The sequence below is a fragment of the Procambarus clarkii genome, chromosome 48, assembly GCF_040958095.1.
Source record: "Procambarus clarkii isolate CNS0578487 chromosome 48, FALCON_Pclarkii_2.0, whole genome shotgun sequence".
NCBI lineage: Eukaryota > Metazoa > Arthropoda > Malacostraca > Decapoda > Cambaridae > Procambarus > Procambarus clarkii.
Genome location: NC_091197.1, coordinates 10,942,463 through 10,959,828, shown reverse-complemented (window position 1 = coordinate 10,959,828; position 17,366 = coordinate 10,942,463). Strand labels below are relative to the sequence as shown.

General features: G+C 42.4%; 2 protein-coding genes across 2 annotated transcripts in view; one reads left to right on the top strand and one right to left on the bottom strand.

The window, feature by feature from the left end:
- The window catches only part of LOC123764773 (multiple epidermal growth factor-like domains protein 6), a 377,392-nt gene extending 374,499 nt beyond the window's left edge, over positions 1-2,893 (bottom strand). Inside the window, exon 1 of the mRNA XM_069302605.1 lies at positions 2,815-2,893. The gene's annotated coding sequence lies outside the window, so the exon portion shown is untranslated. The remainder of the gene's footprint in view (positions 1-2,814) is intronic.
- The window catches only part of LOC123764772 (multiple epidermal growth factor-like domains protein 6), a 242,118-nt gene that overhangs the window by 49,862 nt on the left and 174,890 nt on the right, over positions 1-17,366 (top strand).

Below are 17,366 nucleotides of genomic sequence, written 5' to 3'. Positions count from 1 at the left end.
TATAGAAATATATACTTTGGCGACTGTACAACATTTCACCTTGCGTAATATAAACGATATAGAGTAAATATACAAATATAACTCACTAAAAATAAATAATAAAACGACATTCTTGTATTATGAAGTCCTTAACCATCCAAAACTCTAATTTAATCTTCTTGCGCTACCATGATGAGGGTTTAAGAGTATATAGTTTGATAAAAAGGTCGAAGATCAAACAACTTATACTTCGCTAGAAAACAATATTGCAGGAATGTTAAGCAAAAATTCGAATATTCAGTGAATAATATTACACAATAGTCCTCTATATGAGACAGGCGAGAAAATATTAAAACACATCTCTCGCCCAGAAGTCGCATTCGCTGGAAACAGTGTTGGAACGGTTGACTACAAACAGCCCGGCAAAACGCCCTCTAGCTATGCCGTTTATTGTAGGCCTTTTACAACTATTTCACCATTTCCACGTAACAAAAAAATACTAGGAAAAATCGCGAACGTTGGACGTAGTGTACACGGAAACGTAAAACCTTATGAACATTTATGGTCGCAATCCAGTTATATAGATTGCGAAAGGGGACTCGTGACACTGAAATAAAAATATACAGGAACTAAATGAAAACCTTCACCACTTGCGATGGGGGGGAAGAGGGGGAAGGTGAACGGCGCGAGGAACCAAGTCCAAGCAACAGTGTCACCATTGTGCAAATCTCATTTGTGATTTAGGACTTACTTTTTATCTTCAGCCTTGCACATAATTATCAAAAGAAAGCGGTAAATCAGTATGAGAATAGATCATGAGCTTAATGATACCATATTGTGAAGAATCTGTCATATATAAATTACAATGCTGTAACTCAGGCATCACTTAGGCTGCATTAGGGGGTAATCTTGGCCTTACGCTAACTCTCGCTAAAACAAATGCATTTTGTTCTCGCAAAACATAATGTTCGTATATCACATTTAATTAAACCGTTGTGCTTTTTGCTGATATGCTTCACAGTCAAACAACGGCAATTTGAACAATTATAATATATATCTATAATACTTTTCAAGGAATTTATATTTTTAAGCCCTGACCAGAAGAAACCTAGTTTTTACTTTGAATATAACTCTGTGGCAAACTCAAAGCACTAAAATTGTTATCTGGTTAAATACCAATACTCCTGCGGTAGACAAAAGTAGACCATGATATGTTGATTTTAACACTGAGCAATTGACGATGATGCCCCTTAAAGAAGCACATCAGGCTCTAGACAGAATAGGGCAGAGTTGTCTTGAATTAGGGCTTAAAATATAAACTGATAGCCAAAAGCCATGTTCTATAAATGATTTGACCATCAAATACACCTTACCGTACAAAATATAGAACTGGAAAGGGGTAGCAGACTACAACTTTCATATATTGCAGACATAAGTACGTGCTTATACTGTCATCGATCTTGAAATATTACTTTTGAAAATCACTGAAAATAATATATTTTATATTTGGTACTAAAACCTATGTGAAATCCTTCCATAAACAAAATTCTACATACAATTGCAAACTAAGTGATAATCGTAAGGTTGTTTTGAGAATCCACAACAATTCCACGAATTTGTGACCCAATTGTTAGATTTATCTATTTTGTTTACAACTATTTTGTTAATTATAACAATAATATTTTTTTGTATGGTGCTCACCTAACCAACAACTCATATGCCAAATTAATTGGAATTTTCGTATTAGATCGTTACAGATCTTCCAATATATGTTTCATCCAGCACAACAATTATATTGTTTTTTGATTGTTACGTACAGATGGGAGGGGGGGAGGTAATATACAGTATGGGTTACAGAATCAGATCTATTGTGTATCTCCAGCAGAGTGATCTTTTGACCGGAAATATTTAACTAAAGATTTTATTGAACCAATACAATTTTTGGTTACATTTAATTGTAGATAATCCAGGCAAACCACACAATTTTAAAATGGAAGGCACACAATTTTGTTCTATCGATGTTACTTTATCTACTAAGCATACGTCCTTAATTCCATATGGCAATATTTTGAAAATTATTTGATAATCACGATATTTTGACAACCAATATACGGCTCCTTAGTGTTACCTTAATGTGCAATTTGACGGTAGAACAGCTAGTCGCATTTTGGTCATGCTTATTTTCAAGTATGTACAGGATTAATTCAACACATATTTAGGGGCTCAGCTTTCACAAATATATTATATGTTTTACAGATGGAATAATACATAGCGACTCCTCGCATTCAGCAACACCCTGATGGAGATCTAACACTACTACTAGCAAACCTACAGCCGTATTTTAGTCTCAAGTTACGGAATGTTAACTAAAGTTAATTTGAGGTTTACTGAACGGCTATTGAAGTCAGTCTTGAGGGGTAAATGGCAGGCCGAATATCATTTGCCTGACTATTTACCTGCTACTTTTGACTCTGTGATATTACAACAGGATAAACATTATTATAACGTAATAAACATTGCAAAACATTTAAACTGGCTGAAAACATCGTCAAAATACTAAATGCCGATGGTGCTACGCTGTCACCAGCCAGGCTATACACTAAAAAATAATTGTCCACCGTAGTTAAACCTCTCCTAATTTAATTATATATAGTGAAAAGCTATAAAAAAGCACTCAAACTTGAGAGAAAACATGCGAAGGTGACCTGATGAAATACAATATCGCCACACAACTGCAGTATTCTTTACAATGCGCTCCAAAAATAAAAAAATATTCTGCAAGTATTACTAATAGTTTGAGAATCATATACTGCACTATTTGTTCAAAATACATACCGTAAATTGCCGAGTGTTGTTTTAGTATCAGCCAAGCACACACACACTTCATACTCACACTTCCTCGTCCCGAATGGACTGTAAACAAAGGCTCGCGTGGAGGTCAACTGAGCAACGATAGTCAAAATCCCTGACAAATATTGATAATAAATACTAAATATTCAGTTTCTTACCATTTAAATCTATTTTATTGCAAATAATTTTATACTTGTTGGAATGTTTAATCACTCGCCTTTTTAGTAATGGGAAAAATGGGAACGATGTAGTTTGATTTGAATTTCGTCAGCGATTTGGGGAAGACATTTCAGTCGCTGCAACAGTTTGGTCCTTGGCGTGTTATTATTTGGTACCAATAATAACACGCTGCTGCTATTGTTTCGTTGTGAATATGTCATATCGCGAAGTTTTCACCGTTAGTTGATGATCCTTCACAGCTTAAAGGTATGAAAGTTCACGAACTGTTGGTTAGATCTTTGAAGTTTGTCATACAATGAACTTGTCGGTAGTTACAGTAGGATTCTTTGTTAGGGTATGTTTGTTGTTTTAGGATTTAGGCTTGGAGTCCGGTTATTGAAACTTGTCTAGTTAATAGGCCTTGAGCCAGGTACAGAAACCGGTTAGATTAATAGGCTTGGAACCCGGTACTGAAACGGGTTAGGCTGTTAGACCTAGATCTAGGTACTGAAACCGGTTAGATTAATAGGCTTGGAACCCGGTACTGAAACCGGTAAGGTTGTTAGACCTAGAGCTAGGTACTGAAACCGGTTAGATTAATAGGCTTGGAACCCGGTACTGAAACCGGTAAGGTTGTTAGACCTAGAGCTAGGTACTGAAATCGATTAGACTGTTAGTCCCAAGGTCAGGTACTGAAACAGGTTAGGTTATTAGTTAGGAAGGAAGGAGAGAGAGAGAGAGCAGACCATCCTACTGTTTAGTTAGTACTTACAGTAACGATGAGGACCATAGTACATATATGACGTAATGGACAATTAGACAGTAGAAATCATTACTATTGAATTTGGACAAACCGGAAAAGGTTTTGTATTTTTGTTGCAAAGACAACCTAACCTAACATTCTTAGGCCTAATACATGCTATCTCCGGCCTAATATAGTATATACATGTGCTATACTAGGCGTAGGAATAAATTAAGATTTTTTTTTTAGTTTTAATGTTTTCGGACTATAAAGTGAATAGTGCCAAATTCTACTATCTAATTACCTTTTACGTCAATGTTTGCACTATGGTGCACATAGTTACAAAATGTACTATCTAAACAGTAGGAATGGCTGCAGAGAGAGAGAGAGGAGACGAGAAAGAAAGAAAAGAGAAACATAGAGAAGTAAATTGATAAAGGAGATACAGCAGCAAACAAAGGATTTAGTTTGCTGTAAACCAGACGCACAATATCTTTCACTATGTACATTGAAGGAACCCACAACCATACACACCTTCACATACAGTTCTATACACACTGTGACGAGACCCACCACTATATACACACACTTCTATATACACTGTGACGAGACCCACCACTATATACATTGTGACGAGACCCACCACTATATACACTGTGACGGGACCCACCACTATATACACACACTTCTATATACACTGTGACGGGACCCACCACTATATACACACACTTCTATATACACTGTGACGGGACCCACCACTATATACACACACTTCTATATACACTGTGACGGGACCCACCACTATACACACACACTTCTATATACACTGTGACGGGACCCACCACTATATACATTGTGACGGGACCCACCACTATACACACACACTTCTATATACACTGTGACGAGACCCACCACTACATACACTGTGACGGGACCCACCACTATACACACTGTGACGGGACCCACCACTATATACACTGTGACGGGACCCACCACTATATACATTGTGACGAGACCCACCACTATACACACACACTCCTATAAGCCTGGGAACGAAAAAGTAAGATTGGACGTCCTAACGGAAACTAATGTTTCTCTCCGAGTTGGTCCTTGTGAAGCACTTAAAAGCAGATGAAAATAAAAACGAGGGGGTAGTTAAATGCCAGAAAATATAGCGGACTGGACACGTAGAGAGAGAGATGGAGAAGGTAGGAAGGAGGAAATGTGAGGTAGAGAGAGGGAGGAAAGGAGAGGTAGAGGGAAGGGAGAGATGATCATGATGGCCCGGGGTGAGGGGCCCTCCTACAGCCCTCGGTGTTCCAAGTTGAAGCTTTTAACGCTAAATGGTGGATTGGTGTCACAGCTAGAAGGGCTGGTGGTGTAGGGAGATGGTGAGGGGGTGGTGTAGGGAGATAGTGAGGGAAGTGGTGGGGTGGTGAGAGAGGTTGTTGGGGTGGTTAGAGAGGTGGTGGTTACAAAGGATGGAGAAGTGGGTGGTTTAAGGGGGTGTAATTATAAAGACACAAGTAGTGAACGTTTGATAAAGTGAGGTAGATAGGCAGCCCGTCCTCGTAAGGTTTCCCAACGTCAATAAACTGTCGTACTAAGGTGCCCTCTCCTAATCTACCAGAGGATCCAAAACGGGACAGTATGTTCAATTTCGCGAGCCGCTGCCATTTTCTAGTACGACAATATTTGGCCTTAGGTAGAGTGTACGTCAAAATGCGACGCTCTATTAGGAGGACGGATTGTTGGAGTATTTGTGTTAAGAGACAAAGCAGTTATTATTATTATTAACATCTTTATTGACAAAAGCTAATTACAATTTTGCCTAATCTGAGGAGTTCATTAGAGTGAGGCTAATGCTGGTATTCACTGTCACTCAGGCCAGAGGATCATACACGAGAAAATAGGTCTAAACTGTAGGCTGAAGCACATATATATCACGGTTACAATCAACTACATTAGACTGTATACACGTTTAAATGTACGAATATGTAAATACAACTTTCTGTTGTGCACTGCCACACACCGCTCCAAGCAACAGCCTAGTGAACCAAACTCTCACAAGTCAAACCTAGCCTCGGGCCGGGCTTTGGGAGTAGAAGAACTCCCAGAACCCCATCAAGCGGGTATCAAGCAGGTAAAGGCAGGGATGGGTTCATAAGAGATGCAGCTTAAAAATAATATAAATATAATTGTTCTTCATTCTTTAAAATGGACAAGCAAATTTAGGATAAACTGTTAGGATGTCGTCCAGTAACACCTGAGTTCAATGAAATAGTTACACAGTTGGTGGTACAAGAGGCCAGGAGGTCTAAAATCATTTACGGTTTCACATTCAACAATATAGTGTTCTAGTGAATGCATTAAGAGTTTGTCACAGAGTTTACAATCTGAGTATTCTGGTAATGGCTCAGCCTCACTAACCTGCCAGATGTGTCTATAGCCTAAGGCGAATTCGCGCAATGACTACATCACATTGCCTGGTCCGGTTACTGTGCTGACCATACAAATACCTATTATTACAAAAGTTGTCATAACTTTTAATACTGCAGCTTTCAGGTCTCTGGGCATTTCTTAGTTCCTCTAAATCTGAATTAATTTCTTTAATTTGTGTGTTTCTAATAATTGCATTAGATAATCTAAATTCATAATTAGTGTTTTCTTTCCTGCAAGCCTCATTGGCCAATCGATCTAGAAAGTCATGTTTTCCAACTCCAACATGGGATGGGATCCACATAATTTTTATACAATAGTTATTATCATTGGCAAAAATTCCATTCCATTTAATATTACAAGCTACTTCAGACATACATTGTGATGGGTTATTTAAGGACTGCAGAGCACTTTTAGAGTCACAGATTATCACACCACCACCATTGAGCTTAAGGTACTCAGTGGCTAGATAAATGCCCAATAGCTCAGACTGTGTCGTGTTTGCCCAGTTGTTCAATCTCTGTGTATTAGGCATGATCATTTCATTCCCTTTATGCACTGCACATGCATAACCTGTTCTACCAGTGCCAAATTGCACAGAACCATCAGGTAAAGGCAGTAGGATTCAGTTGGCTTGAGATTTGGAAGATGACTGTCAATAGCTTCTTGTGTTATACATCTCATAGTTTCAGTGTTATAAATTTGTTTTACACTGATGGGTGTATAATGTATAGAAGCCTGCACATCTTTCCAAGGGGAAATATAGTGAACAGTTTTATCAGGACTAAGAGACGCATTAAATTTCATAAGATTACTGACACAACAACTGAGCCACACACTGTAAGGAGCTTTTTGCGGCGGATTGAGGGAACAGTTAGAATTGTTTAGAATAGAATCTAAATTTAATTTGAATAAAGCTGGGGGATCATTATTTTTCAAAGTTTTGGCACAAAGCACTAGTACTAAGTAGAGCTACTCTCTCGTAAATAGAAGGTAATCTTGCTTCCTTTCTCATGCTAACAATTCTGACAGTTCTAGGACAACCCAGGATGATGCGCATGGCATCATTCTGTACTACATCTAGGTCTTGTAGTTGTTTAGGAGAACAGTTAAGAAGATACAAGGCATAATAATCAACAGATCGTATAAAGGCAATATAAAAACTACGAGCATATTTTATGTTAATGCCAAATCCTTTGACAACAAGAGTTTTGTGAGGTTTAAGACGCTCAACAAGTTTTTTGCGAAGGTTGCGGATTATCATTAGCCTGGATTCCAAGATATTTATAAGACTCACAAGTCTCCACGGGCGCTCCATTAATAGTATAGTTAACATGAAGAGAATGGGGAATAATATCCCTTGTTTTATCAACAGAGATTATGAAGCCACATTCTACTACTTTCTTGGAGAATGCATCAAGTAACACTTGTAACCTTGGTTTGCTGTGTGCCATAATACAAATATCATCAGCATAACATATAACATGTTTCCGTAGGTTGTACAGGTATGTCATGGATAAGTTTGTGCATAAGTATATTGAAGAGCATAGGGCTTAAGACACCACCTTGAGGTGTGCCTAGTTCGAATGCATCTGTTCTTGTACTTTTAATTCCTTTAAATAGAACAAAGCAGAGAGGATCACAGGGAGCAGGTTCGAGACAACATCAAGAGGTTGTTTATAACCATAATAACTTTGGATTGTGAAGTTTCAAAGCTTTGTAAACTGTTTAATGTAAACAAACCCGAGATAATTAAGGAAAGATGAACAGGTTTCGTAAGTGGCTACGTATATGTGTGATGAATCCTGGCTCAGGTGTGAAGGGAGGCTGAAAGTGTACATTGAAGATACGGTTAAGGGACGATGACAGCATAGAAATTATTGGTAAGAAAGGAAGGAAGGACAAATGATATGATTGTAGTAGTGGAGACAAAAGTCATTACACGCCGGGGGCGATAATGACCGAACTGCTTCATAAAGAATTTCTCGGCAGGTGTAATAACGAGATCATTTTGCCGTATAAACACAAATATAGATGCAGACAGTAAGTCACAATAACGGGGCTGGAACTCAAGACACCCAACCCACTTCTGAAAATAAAGAAAGTGACGACGTTTCGGCCGGACTTGATAATAGTCCAGAACGGACCGAAACATCGCCTTATCCCTATCTTTTCAAATGTGTGAGTTGGGTGTCCAATTCTCCCAACTTGGGGAGCGCTTAACGACCTCAGCTGGACTCGTTAGCAACAATCTTCAAGTCGGAGGCGATTGGCCTTGGTCCAAGAGGACCACAAGGCTTAACTCTAGAAGATACGCCACTCCTAGTCTGTCTGGTAAACACAGAAATCACAATTGCGTGATGCCTCAAATGAACAAATCCACAAGGGCCGTGACGAGGATTCGAACCTTAACCGACTGAGCTATGACATAGCTCAGTCGATTAAGGCAGCGTCTGGGATGCTCTCGGACGCAGGTTCGAATCCTCGTCACGGCCCTTGTGGATTTGTTCTGTATGGTAAACTTTGGTTATTTGGGACACCTTACAAAGCACACATAACTGCCCTCCTTGTGAACCACCCAATCCCCCACCACGGAGCCCGTCCTCCTCCTAAGGTTCCCCAACGTTAAGAAACGCTCATGTTTAAACTGTCGTCTCCTAACCTACCAGAGGTCCCAAAACAGAAAACGGTACAGTACGTCACTTTCGCCAGCCGCTTCCATTTCTCTTGTGCATAAATTTTTTGGCCTTATATGACGCTTACGAGGGAAAAGCGACGTTCTTTGTAGGAGGACAGGTTGTAGGAGGACGGGTTGTAGGAGGACAGGTTGTAGGAGGACAGGTTGAAGGAGGATAGGTTGTAGGAGGACAGGTTGTAGGAGAACAGGTTGAAGGAGGATAGGTTGTAGGAGGACAGGTTGTAGGAGAACAGGTTGTAGGAGGACGGGTTGCAGGAGGACAGGTTTTAGGAGGACAGGTTTTAGGAGGACAGGTTTTAGGACAGGTTGTAGGAGGACAGGTTGTAGGAGAACAAGTTGCAGGAGGACAGGTTGCAGAAGAACAGGTTGTAGGAGAACAGGTTGTTGGAGGACAGGTTGTAGGAGAACAAGTTGCAGGAGATCAGGTTGTAGGAGAACAAGTTATTGGAGAACAAGTTATTGGAGAACAGATTGCAGCCCACAGCACGCCGGAAAGGTTGAGCTTAATACAAAAAACGTTACATGGAACGAATAAGAAAGGTAAACTAAAATAAAAATTCTGGTGCAGCAGAAAACAGCTTTACGACACGGAGGGGACCCCAATGAACGAGACACGGAGGCAGCACACAAAAATAGTATGATAAAAGGCGGCTTTGAATGTAGGAAAGAGGAGACAAAGCCACGATAATTGTAGGAGAACATCCCGCCTCTCTCAACTAATTCAACTGTATGATACAGTGTGGTAACCAACGTACCTAATACAGCTCGCTATGAAGGCTCACAAAAGTTCCTAATTATGCATTGATTGGTTAGGTTAGGTTAGGTTAGGTGGGTGGCTTGGGTTTGTACGTTTCTGGTCAGGTTAGGACGTTGAATTCTGTGCGTTGTGGCTAATGAGAGAACGAGCAGGAGAGAATACAATGCAAGGATGAGTTCATGTTGTTTGGGAGAACATGAAAGATGATTATTTTAAGGAAATTTCCAGGTGACTTGAGGAAGAAAGTGAGAATATGACCTGATGACTCAAGGGAGAAATTGAGAGGAGATAACCAGATGACCCGGGAAAGAAAGCAAGATAACAAGGCGAGCCAATAAGGATTAAATAAACAAATAAGATAACCAACCAGAAATTTTGAAAGACAAATTTGTCACTCGGCCAAAAATACGACCTTTCGGCCAAGCCAGAAACGTACGAAACCCAACAACCCACCCAACATATCGAGCCCAATGCATATAGAAAGGAAGGGCGCTAGTGTGGCTGTGGTGGTGGAGGGCTTGCTGGGGCAAGGTAGGGTGGAAGCAAGAAAATGGAATAAATGGAAAAGTCATATTGGAGAGGGAGCGGGCTAAGTGAAGGAGACAATAGGGCGGAGGGGAATTGATAATTGATATATATTGAACAGTTATCGTATAATTGTGAACAATGTGATGTAACTGTATGGAGGGAATGTAACAGTAAAGCGTCAAACACAGGTCAGCGAGAGTTATGTGGCGAGCGGCGTCACACACAGGCCAGCGACCGTTATGTGGCGAAGCATTCAAACACAGGCCAGCGACCGTTATGTGGCGAGCGGCGTCACACACAGGCCAGCGACCGTTACGTGGCGAAGCATTCAAACACAGGCCAGCGACCGTTATGTGGCGAAACATTCAAACACAGGCCAGCGACCGTTATGTGGCGAAACATTCAAACACAGGCCAGCGACCGTTATGTGGTGAGCGGCGTCAAACACAGGCCAGCGACCGTTATTGTTCACTCTTCTCCCAGCTTGAGGGAGCCTGGCACTGGAGGCCACGGTCACCCAGGGGTAAAGTGACACACGCTCGAGGATAGATGATTGCACTCTAATGGATAGGTTTTCAAAAAGTGAGGAGGGATGTATGGAGGAGAACCTCGGAAGAACAGATAGCAGAGGAATCCTTTGGTCTATACTGAAATATACACCAGCTGGGAACCCCAATATACACCAGCTGGGAACTCTATGTATACATCAGCCAGAAAGCATACATATCCTCTCCTGACAGTTGAGTCGGGAAACCCCAGTGCTTGAAGCACTTTGTATAACTGATATTTGTTTTGTGGGTCGACATGTTCAAGCAATATTAGTTTCATTTAGGAAACCTGTGTTTCGTTAGCCGTCATAAAGAGTTGGATATTAATAATTATTAGAGATATCGAACAAAGCCCAAATATGTTTATATTCTATATGAAAATAAAATAATAATTTCGCCAAATTAGGAGAAGCTGACTGCGTTAGTGTGGCGCCAGGGACGTCCGGGCATCAAGGCGCTATTGTCCATTGACGGGGTAAAGACCACTTCACCTCAGATTAATGTGCCCATAAAGGCTAAATAAGTTGGGAAATGTTTAGTGTGTAGATTGTTGTAGCCCGAGGAAGTGCTGGACATTTTTCAATTCAGGTTCTGTTTTTTTTTTTTGTGTGTGTGTGTGTGTGTGCTTAGTATGACATCAGATTCTTGATTGATACTCTGTACCTAAAAAAACTGAATGTTGTTTGTCCTAAAGCTGGAGGCCAGAGGCTTGGGGTTAGCCTCGCCCAAATTTGAGGGAGAAATGATTTGTGGTACAGGACGGACATAGGCTGGTCGGGGCAGGCCTAAGTTAAATACTTTAAGAGATATAGCCTGTAACCCAAGCCCCTTGCACGATTTTCATGAAATAGAAAATTAAATTTAGGAATGTGTTGCCCGTATTTTTTTATGTTATTCCTGCCGTTTACCCGCGCATTTTCATGATTATACTGTAAATGGAAAGCTCGATTTGTTCGAGGTTGGAGGGAAGGGGTATGAAGAGAAGGGTGAAGAAAGGAGAAAGGAGGTGGAGGTAAATGAAAGTAGGGTGGAAGAGGGGAAAATGAGGGTGGAAGAGGGAGTGAAAATAGGATTTGGAGATGAGAAAAGAAATCGGGTGAAAAAAAGGGGGTTGATGGGAGAGACGACAATCCCGGGCACCGCCGGGTAGCCCACCTGGTTTGATATAAAAAGTATGCACGCACGTGCACTTCTGTAAAAAAAGAGTCACAGAGTTACAAAAGAATTCAGAGAGGTACAGAGTTACAGCCCCACTCCTGTGCCGGGTAAGTCCACTACAGACTCACCATAACCATGTATGTACTGCTAGGACCTTTTTGTTCCGAGTGGCTGCATCTAAAACAACAACGTGCACTCAGCCACACATCATCCTGTACTCTCACCAAATACAACTCATTTTTAACAGAATCCACCAATCTGTTAAAATTGTACGGCTTTTAATCAATAATTTTAAAACTACAGCATTGACGTTTTCTTAGATTCGTCCAAGATAAGTTAGGTGGATTGGTTAGGTTTGAAAGTTTCCTGGTTGGGCAAAGCTTTCCTAATTGCATTTGTTTACGGAGAGGCAAATGGTGAAATCTGGGACCAGATTCACGAAAGCACTTACGCAAGCACTAACGAACCTGTACATCTTTCCTCAATCTTTGGCGGCTTTGTTTCCAATTATTAAACAGTTAATGAGCTCCGAAGTACCAAGGGGCTGTTTATAACAATAACAACAGTTAAATGGAACGTTTTCATGCTTGTAAACTGTTTAATAAATGTAACCAAAGCCGTCAAAGATTGAGGAAAGATGTACACGTTCGTAAGTGCTTTCCGTGAATCATGGCCCCTGGCTGGCTGCACACAGGGAGGAAAGCAAGCGAGGTCCCACAGGGTGCAAGACTTTCATCACTACTGTTTCTGACTTATGTAGATGACTACATTATAGTGTCTAGAAGACTCAAAACTGACAAGGGTAAGGACCGAAGGGTATGAGGATCTAGACAGCCTGATGGTATGACCAGACTGTAGGCTACAGTCTGGGTAGCCTACAGGTTTGGGAGAGGGGAAGAGACCAGGAGGGTAGTACAGTATACAGGACCAGGAGGGCAGCACAGTATACAGGACCAGGGAGGTAGTTATATCGCCTTAACCCCCACCAGATGCATAAATCAACAGAATAACATCAGCAGCATATGTGAAACTAGCACTTACATAGATGGCTTTCAAAAACTTAAATAGGGATTTTTCAAAATAGTATACACACTGTACGTTAGCCCAGTTCTAGAATATGCCGCTCCAGCACAAGAATAAAATTTAGGAAGTTTAAAAATATGTCGAGAGATAGATAACAGGCATAAGCTATGAGAACAGGTTATGAAAACAAAATCTAGAAGCCATTAGGCAAACTAAACACCAGAGGTAATATGCTCGCACAGTAGAGGACTCAAGATAGAATGGATGCGGTGATGGACAACAGAACGAGAGCCACAGGTAGAAGCTGGAGACACACATGAACCAGAAAAACTTCAATTAATTACTCCCTGTTAATTGTAATGAGGGTAGTTCATCAGTAGAATGACCCTCGTCCGGAAGCTTCAAGATATTGTCTTTGGTTTAGCTCGAGCAATTGTTTTCCAGCCTCTTGGACTGTTCCATTGGCCACTTCATCCCCCATCACAAATATTACAATCTGGAATTTGCTAGGATTCATATGAGTCACTCTGATAATCCCAGCCGTTTATCGAGTAATTATATAATCCTACTCTGTTCTGAGTTATCTCACCAGCTTTACATCTCTACTAAATATCGGCACACTGACCCCCCTTCATTTTCAGATAACCCATTTACATACGTGAGAAAGGGTAATGGATCTTTTCGCGAATTAATAAAGGTTCAGGATGGAGCGGAACGTCGTCACTTAGGGTTCAGATGTGAGGGTTGGGTGTCTGGCAGTAAAGGTCTGAGTACACTGCTGACCCCAAGGGCACCACGCTAGTTACGTAACCTGTCGATCCTCCTACAGAGAACGTCGCTTTTAGGTCATAGAAAAAATCTGAAGTTTCGGGCAAGTGTTCGTTTCTGTGAACCCATGTTGAAGCGGTGTGTGTGTGTGTGTGTGTGTGTGTGTGTGTGTGTGTGTGGGTGTGTGTGTGGGTGTGTGTGTGTGTGTGTGTGTGTGTGTGTGTGTGTGTGTGTGTGTGTGTGTGTGTGTGTGTGTGTGTGTGTGTGTGTGTGTGTGTGTGTATTCGCCTAGTTGTGCTTGCGGGGGTTGAGCTTCGGTTCTTTGGTCTCGCCTCTCAACAGTTAATCAACTGATGTGTGAGTGTATCTGACTGTATCTTTACGAGTCCTCATTCCTCACCCTCTCACCCCTCTCATCCATCTCCCCCCCCCCCAACCTTATCCACCATTGCTCCCCCAATTTCCCTCCCTCCCCCCTCCCCCCTTGCCTCCCCCTCCCCCCCCATCCCCCCCATCCCCCATCCCCCCCCCATCCCCCCCATCCCCCCCCACACACAAACACCCTCCCGTCTCCTCTTATAATACCAGCAATGCGTTTCCCTTAATTACTTCTCGAAAGGCGTATTAATCTTTCCCCCTCGCTAATTGCCTCCTCGTTCGCCCAACGAGTTTATAGTGTAAATAATTAATGGTGTTATAATTGGGAAATTCAACACTAATTAGGAGAGCTCAGACCTTCGTTCTTTTCTTCTCTATTTTTAGGCCACACTATTTTGTTTTGTTCCAAGATACAAAATTTGTTCCTTCTAGTACCATTGTGTACTCGAGCAAGGGGATTGGTGGAGAGATCATCGAACAGCGTAATGTTTTATGGTTAGGTTCGTTGATTTATGCGTTGTTGACAGGCCTCCGTGGCGTAAATAATGCGGGGGAAGAGTAACGAACACTGCGGGTCACTCAGAGGCGCAGGGCCCGCACAGGGGTACCTCAGCCACCCCCAAACAAAAAAATAATTGTTAGCTAATCTTCCAGCCTAGAGAATTAGTCACTAGTACGTCAGAGCGTCATCCACCAAGACAGTGATGTCATCCACCCAAGACAGTGATGTCATCCACCAAGACAGTGACGTCAGGAAACAATGTGGTGGAGGCAGACTGCACACACACACACACACCGCCACAGTTGAGAGGTGGGACCAAAGAGCCAAAGCTCAACCCCCGCAAGCACAATTAGGTGAATACACAGTTTCAAATGTAGATATGATAGAGCCCAGATGAGTCCAAGGAACGTCAGGAAACACTTGTACCACGGACGGGTGATCAGCCAGTGGGCGGCTGTAACTAGCTGACATTGTAATTATAAGGTGTGAAGGACTAGATGAAATTGTTTATGTAATAATCTAAGTTGAGGTCTGATAAAGACCTTTGGTGCCCTCTGTAATGCTTTTTGCGCTACCGCTCACAGGATGGGTATGGGGTGCACACCAGTGGAAGGCACTAGAAGCTGTAGAAGCCACCTCCATCCACAACTCAAAGGGTACAACTCACAACTCACAAAGGGCCACAACTCAACTTGATAAATAATTTGAGCGTCAGAATAGTTAGGCTATAACCCAATAGGTACAGCAAGGCCAGTAGGCGGGGTATACAGAGCTAGACCTCACTCCCCCGTAGTCACAGATATGTAAGTGGCGATAGAGAGTACCCCTTACACACTGGGTTGTTAGCGGGTCCGCTTTTACGTCAATTGGACCAATTGCTCCAGATTGGGGGCCCACTCCCAAAGGGCCCCGCACTAGGGTAACCGACTCTAGACGTGTCAAATAAAACTTCTAACACGGCCAAATCTGAAAAGGCTTGTCAAAAACTTGCAGTCAAATGTCTGCAGAATTCTTGGATTTAATTGAACTCGTAGGCTTGTATGCAAGAAAGATATCTTTGTTATAATCAAAGTCAGTTTTTAGAAAGGCAGAAAAGAGAGTTTGGTTTCAACAATGTTATTCAATTATCTTTTGAATGTTTTTTGCTAAACAAATAATTATGTTTTAAATCAACTATTTCACTTAAGTAGACCTTGATTGTGAACTTGGGGGCCCACGGGGACGATGTTCCCAATTGGGCCCCGCGGCTTCCAAGCCGAGGGCCCCGATAAGTAGACACCAAACACGGACAAACACACGAGTCATGAGACAAGCAGTCACACTCCCAGACACACACACACACACACACTCCCAGACACACACACACACACACACACACACACACACACACACACACACACACACACACACACACACACACACACACACACACACACACACACCCAGACACACACACACACACTGGAAGACAGAAGAGTAAGGGGGGACATGATCACAACCTACAAAATCCTCAGGGGAATCGACCGGGTAAACAAGGATGAACTATTCAACACTGGTGGGACGCGAACAAGGGGACACAGGTGGAAGCTGAGTACCCAAATGAGCCACAGAGACGTTAGAAAGAACTTTTTCAGTGTCAGAGTAGTTAGTAAATGGAATGCATTAGGAAGTGATGTGGTGGAGGCTGACTCCATACACAGTTTCAAATGTAGATATGATAGAGCCCAGTAGGCTCAGGAATCTGTACACCAGTTGATTGACGGTTAAGAGGCGGGACCAAAGAGCCAGAGCTCAACCCCCGCAAGCACAATTAGGTGACAATTAGGTGAGTACACACACCAGTACACATATCCTCTCCTCTCTCTCTCTCTCTCTCTCTCTCTCTCTCTCTCTCTCTCTCTCTCTCTCTCTCTCTCTCTCTCTCTCTCTCTCTCTCTCTCTCTCTCTCTCTCTCTCTCTCCTCTCTTCCCCCCTCCTCATTCCTTCCTCTGGCTCCTCACCCCCTCTCCACCCTTCTCCTCCTCCTCCTCTCTCCCTCCCCACACCCCCCATTGGATTTTCTCCCCCGACGTTGCCGCTCTATCCTTACTCACCTCATTTATCGTGATAAGAAATGAGACTTTTCCACAGGAATGTAGTTCGTTATCCAGGCCCACACGCAGGCCACCATATACCTCTGTCATCCGGTCGTCTCGTCTCCTCTTATTTTAAGCTCTCTCTTTTGCTGTCTCTTGGGTTCATGTTGGTCTGTTTTTAAGGCCAAAGCTCTCTCTCATACACGCACGCACGCACGCACACACTTCCTACCCTCCACACAAACATAACAGAGCTCTCTACAAGGGGACAGACAGGTACTGTCAGTATAGCACATATTTATCTGTGCTACTTTCATAGTCGATGAATGTTCTGCCTTGTGCTTCCACCTCGACCGGGGAGCCGGTCGGCCGAGCGGACAGCACGCTGGATTTGTGATCCTGTGGTCCTGGGTTCGATCCCAGATGCCGGCGAGAAACAATGGGAAAGTGAAAAGTTTCTTTCACCCTATGCCCCTGTTACCTAGCAGTAAAAAAGGTACCTGGGTGTTAGTCAGCTGTCACGGGCTGCTTCCTGGGGGTGAAGGCCTGGTCGAGGACCGGGCCGCGGGGACACTAAAGCCCCGAAATCATCTCAAGATAACCTCAAGATAACCTCAATTTTTATTGTGGTGATTAATGTGAAAGGCATGCACCCACTTGAGGTTCTCTTATAGTCTCATATCTCATATCATATCTCAGGGGGCCTCGTAGCCTGGTGGATAGCGCGCAGGACTCGTGATTCTGTGGCGCGGGTTCGATTCC